The sequence below is a fragment of the Numida meleagris genome, unplaced genomic scaffold (genome assembly GCF_002078875.1).
Source record: "Numida meleagris isolate 19003 breed g44 Domestic line unplaced genomic scaffold, NumMel1.0 unplaced_Scaffold877, whole genome shotgun sequence".
Taxonomy (NCBI): Eukaryota; Metazoa; Chordata; class Aves; order Galliformes; family Numididae; genus Numida; species Numida meleagris.
In genome coordinates, this window is record NW_018365092.1 from 2084 (window position 1) to 8056 (window position 5973).

The window sequence follows — 5973 nt, forward strand, 5'->3', positions numbered from 1 at the left end:
GGAGCCATTGACCACCACTCTCTGGAATCGATCCTGCAGCCAGTTCTTTGTCTTTGAACAGTCCACCCATCCAGTCCATATCTTTCCAATTTGGAGAGAAGGACGCTGTGGGGTACTGTGTCAAAGCCTTACTGAAGTCCAGATAGATGACATCAGTGGCTCTTCCCTTGTCCATTGATGCAGAGACACCAGCATAAAAGGCCACCAGGTTGGTCAAACAGTATTTGTCTTTGGTGAAGCCATGCTGGTTCTCTCGTATCACCTCCCTGTCCCTGAGTGCCTTTGCACTGCTGCCAGGAGGATCTGCTACATGATCTTTTCCAGCACAGAGATGAGGCCGACAGGCTGGTAGCTCCAGAATCATCCTTTTCACCCTTTTTAAAAATGGGTGTGATGTTGCCTTTTTTCCAGTCACCAGAGACTTCACCTGATTGCTGCGACTTTTCAAATATCATTGAGAGTGGCTTGGCAACTACATTAGCTAATTCAGAATCAGCCGGATTCTGAGATGTGTCTCATCAGGACCCATAGACTTGTGGACGTTCAGGTTCCTCAGGTGGTCACGAACCTGATCTTTGCTTACAGTGGGAAGGACGCTGCTTCCCCAGTCCCCTTCTTTCAAATATTGAAAATCCGACTGGACTTGTTGCTGGGCCAATACCTGTACCTGAGTGTGCTTGAGCAGGGCAGTTGTACTAAATGGCCACTGTAAGTTCCTTAACAGGTAAATGATTCTTTGACTCACTTTATTGTCACTGTGGCAGAATCCTGCTGAGGAGGAAAGTGGGCATGGGCAGAAGAGCCATGGTGTGCCCAAGACTTTGATGAAGCATAGATCTTGTGTGGTGTGCAGGAAGCCCAGTCAATGCCCCCAGAGTACTTGTTGGTGCCATCCATGACAGGGGAGGTTTTGGGGCCCTCTTGGACCCACACTGATGGCCTCTTGAGCCGTATCTTTGTAGTGTGTGAACTGGGAAGAGCATTGCCTGAAGAAAGGAAGAGCAGAAATCTGAGGCTGGGATGCATGAGGAATTTATTGAGGAAAACCCAAGAAAATAAAGGAGCGCCAAGAGAATAAGGGATGGCCATAAGTGCATGTAGCATGACCATCAGCATCCTTCCAGAGAAAGAAAAAGATTCTGAAAAAAACGTACAAGAAGAATCAATTTTTCAGAGGCCCAGTTTGCAAGTGTTGGGGTCTGGTCCCCATTCCTGCTTCCTTCTTTGTTACCAGGAATGAAGACCCATGGTTCAAGAGCTGCTGATCCCATGTGCCATCAGTGACAGAGAAGTGCATCCTCAGTGCATGAAGCTCCATGCAGGGTGCTGGTGGTTGCTTTGAGGGTGTGGGCGCAGGCCCTTAGCAGGGGTAGCAGGCTCTCCCGCCGTTGAAGCAGCCCAGGCCTCCGAAGCCGAAGCCGCCGGAGGAGATGGACACTCCCTGGGAGCTGAGGGCGCTGCCCACGGCAGCTGATGCGGAGGATCCGACGGCGGTGTTCTGGGGGAAGGAGCTGAGGATGGGTCCCGGCAGGGTGACCACGACGGCGGAAGGCTGGATGACGACCTGGGAGTCCTGGCACTGCCTGACACAGGGCTCGTTGCAGCTGTTAGCCAGCGGGGCGGGTCCGCAGGGGCGGCAGAGGTCGTAGCAGGACATGGCTGTGGGGTGGAGGGTCCCTGGAAGAGAGGCGGTTGGGTAAGCGGAGGGTTATGGGGGTGAGAGGAGTGGTGCTGAAGTGACCCAGGGAGAAGGCTGCTGTGGTGTGCAGCAGCGGGGAGAGTGGTGGTGGGAAGGCAGAAGGGCTGCTGAGTGTGGGGGCAGAGGGAGTGTGGAGAGCTGGGCCAGGTGGGGCGGGTGAAGGAGGGCAGCAGGGTGCAGGCTCACCTGGAGGAGCACAGAGGAGAAGGCGTCAGGAGAAGTGTGTGAGGGAGTGAGGTGCAGGGCCGGCTTTTATGCTTCTCCGTGTGAACCTGAGGGCATGGAGAGAGCCTCTGCGCATGGCAGCACTGTGCAGCGTGCTGCTGTTTCATGCCAAAGCCTGGTCAGTCATGAGGTGGGGTGTGTTTGCCTTCCCACTCCACTTCCTTTCAATTTTCTTCTGTGGGACACATGGCCATTTGACCCTGTCAGCAGTTACAAGTGAGAGGACTGGAAGCCAAGAGTTGTTCTGGAATGTGCATGTCAGGGCAGGCAGATGACTTGGCCCCAGTGCAGCAGAGATGCGGTGTGGTTGGTGAGATCATTGCTCAGCTTTCCTGCCATGTGGTTTGCGTCCCCGTTGGAAGGAGGGGTCCTATGTTAAGTCTTTGCCTCTCTTACTGGCTGTTGCACGTTGGTGGCTTGGTGTCCTCATGCCTTTAGAGGCTGTGTGTGTGAGAAAGGAGGCTGCCTGTAATTATGTGAAGGGTGGCAGTGCTCAGAGGCAGTGGAGGACTGTTTTGAAGAGGAGGCTGTTGTCCTTGCGGGTGTAGTTCCGAGTTGGCGGTTCCAGTGATACTGGGAGTCAAAGAATGAATGATAGAATGGCTTGGGTTGGAAGAGTCCTCAAGGATCATCTAGTCGCAACGGTCTTAATGTGGGCAGATTCTTCCTTTCTCCATGCTACAACCTTCCAAGAACCAAGGGCATCCAGCCAGCCATGTAGCACACCCAGAGGGAAAGACAAGAGATAAAGGCTGGCTAACGAGCTGCGACAAGCTCAGGGAGGGAACAAATGCAGTGGAATCAGAGAATACCCTAGGATGTTGGAAGGGACCAACAAGGATAACTGAGTCCAACTCAAGCCTCCACACTGCACTCCTTAAAAATTACATGGTAGATCTGAAAGCATTGTCCAAATGCTTCTTTAACTCTGGCAGCCTTAGTGCTTGTGCGCTGCCCCGGGGAGCCTGTTCCATGCCCACTATGCTCTGGTGCAGGACGTTTTCCTAACCCCCACTTGACCCTCCCGTGATGCAGCTCCATGCCATTCCTTTGGGACCTGTAGGCCACCAGGAGGACTCCCCTCAGTCTCCTCAGCCCTTGGTGGAACAAACCAAGCTACTTCAGTAGCTTCACCAAGGGCAGATCTTGCCTGACCAATCTGGTGGCCTTCTATGATGGAGTGACTGCATCGGTGGATGGGAGAAGGGTGATGGATGTCATCTACCTGGACTTCTCCAAAGCCTTTGACAGGGTCCCTCACCACATCCTTCTCTCCAAATTGGAGAGGTATGGATTTGAAGGATGGACTGTTCGATGGATTAAGAACTGGTTGGCTGGTTGCAGCCAGAGGGTTGTGATCAATAGTTCTGTGTCAGGGTGGAGGCCGGTCACAAGTGGTGTCCCTCAGGGCTCAGTCCTGGGACCAGTGCTCTTCAACATCCTTATCAATGACATAGATGATGGAAATGAGTACACCCTCAGCAAGTTTGCAGATGACACCAAGCTGAGCGGTGCAGTCAATACATTGGAAGGAAGGGAAGCCATCCAGAGGGACCTGGACGGGCTGGAGAAGTGGGCTCATGAGAACCCAGTGAGGTTTAACAAGGCCAAATGCAGGGTGCTGCACTTGGGCCAGGGCATCCCCAGGTATTTATACAAACTGGGGGAAGAACTCCTCAAGAGCAGCCCTGCGGAGAGGGACTTGGGGGTCATGGTGGACGAGAAGCTGGACATGAGCCAGCAGTGTGCGTTGCCAGCCCGGAAGGCCAACTGTGTTCTGGGCTGCATTAAAAGAGGAGTGGCCAGCAGGGAGAGGGAGGTGATTGTCCTCCTCTACTCGGCTCTTGTGAGGTCCCATCTGGAGTACTGTGTCCAGGCCTGGGGGCCCCAGCACAAGAAAGATGTGGAGCTCTTGCAACGAGTTCAGAGGAGGGCCAGAAAGATGATCAGAGGGCTGGAGCACCTCTCGTATAAGGAAAGGTTGAGGGAACTGGGCTTGTTTACTTTGGAGAAGAGAATGCTCCGGGGAGACCTCATTGTGGCCTTCCAAAACTTGAAGGGAGCGTATAAACAGGAGGGGGAACGATTGTTCATGAAGGTGAATAGCAATAGGACAAGGGGGAATGGTTTTAAGCTGAAACAGGGGAGATGAAGGATAGATATTAGGAGAAAGTTTTTCACACAAAGGGTGGTGACGCACTGGAACAGGTTGCCTAGGGGGGTTGTGGATGCCCCATCCCTGGAGGTGTTCAAGGCCAGGCTGGACGTGGCTCTGGGCAGCCTGGTCTAGTGGTTGGGGACCCTGCACTCAGCAGGGTGGTTGAAACTCGATGATCTCTGAGGTCCTTTTGAAACCAGGCCATTCTATGATTCTATGAGTTCCTCCAGACCTTACACCATCTTTGCAGCCCTCCTTTGGAAACTCCTCACTATTTTTATGTGCTTCTTGTATTGCTGAAGCCAAAAGGGAACATAGTACTCGAGGTGAGGGGGCAGCAGTGAAGAGCAGAGTGGGACAACCCTACCCTCTCCCTCTGGCAGTGCAGGGCCCAATGCACCCCAGGGTACGGTCAGCACTTCTGGGTACCAAGGCACACTACTGACTCAGATTCAACTTGCCATTAACCAGAACCTCCTGACCTCTTTCTGAAAGGCTGCTCTTACATCTCTCTTCCCCAAATGCCCAAATGTCTCCAGGGTATCCCTGTTCCAGGTGCAGAATCCAGCACATATTCTTGTTAAACTCCATGCCATTGGAGATGGCCCAACCCTCTGGTCTGTCAAGAGCTCTCTGCAAGAAGTCCCTAACTCTTAAGAGAGGCAACTGCTCCTCTGTAGTTAATGTCATCCACAAACTTCTTACTTTGTATGCATTCGAGTTCTGCATCCAGATCATTTAGTAAAGCATGGAAGAGAACAGACGCAAAATGGAACTCTCGAGAATTAAACTCTTGACCCTCAACCTACGTGATGTAACCACATCTAATAAAAGACTAGGAGTTGGACTTCCGAGTCAGCAGTTCACTCAGTGTATTATTTATTTGTCTAGATACATGCTGGACATGTTCTCCAGAAGGATATGCTGAAAACAGCATGAAAAACTTTCCTGAAGTACATACAAATTAGACCTATTAATTTCCCTCAACGGGTACTTTTCGAATAAGAGGAAGAGACATCATCTCCAAAACAGGATACCTAGAATGCCTAGACCAGGCTTCCAGGGATGTTTGGAATTGGCAACTCCTCTAACAACAAAGACACAAACCATATTGCACAAGGGCCAAGCAGTGACCTCACTGTCAACAATTCTCCTTATCTGTACTTTAGCCATTTCCTCCACATGTCCTGGAATGAACATGCAAGATCGCTCCTTTGGTCTCCAATTCTCTCACTTGAAAGGTGATGCCAGTGCCCAATGGACACACTGTCAAGACAAGAAAGATAAACGGCAGAGTTGCTGGAAGAACAACACACACCACATGACTCGCCACACTACATGATGCAAGAGCAGCTCACTGCACAATGCTGCCATGCACAGAGGCTCTCTCCAAGCCGTCGGGCGCTCGCACAGCAGCATAAAAGCCGGCCCAGCGCCTCGCTTCCTCACACCCTTCTCCTGACACCTTCTCCTCTGTGCTCCTCCAGGTGAGCCTGCACCTCGCTGCCCTCCTTCGCCTGCCCCATCTGGCCCAGCTCTCCACACTCCCTCTGTCCCCAGACTCAGCAGCGCTTCTATCTCCCCACAACCACTCTCCCTGAACTTCCAGACTATGCCTGCCCTCCTCAGTGACACCCCCTGAAGAGGTCCTCGTGCCCCCAACGCCCTACGCTTACCCAACCACCTCTCTTCCAGGGACCCTCCACCCCACAGCCATGTCCTGCTACGACCTCTGCCGCCCCTGCGGACCCGCCCCGCTGGCTAACAGCTGCAACGAGCCCTGTGTCAGGCAGTGCCAGGACTCCCAGGTCGTCATCCAGCCTTCCACCGTCGTGGTCACCCTGCCGGGACCCATCCTCAGCTCCTTCCCCCAGAGCACCGCCGTCGGATC

General features: G+C 52.9%; 1 pseudogene; it reads right to left on the minus strand.

The window, feature by feature from the left end:
• Window positions 1–541: 541 nt before the first annotated feature.
• LOC110392055 lies at window positions 542–3110 on the minus strand (annotated as a pseudogene).
• Window positions 3111–5973: the final 2863 nt, after the last annotated feature.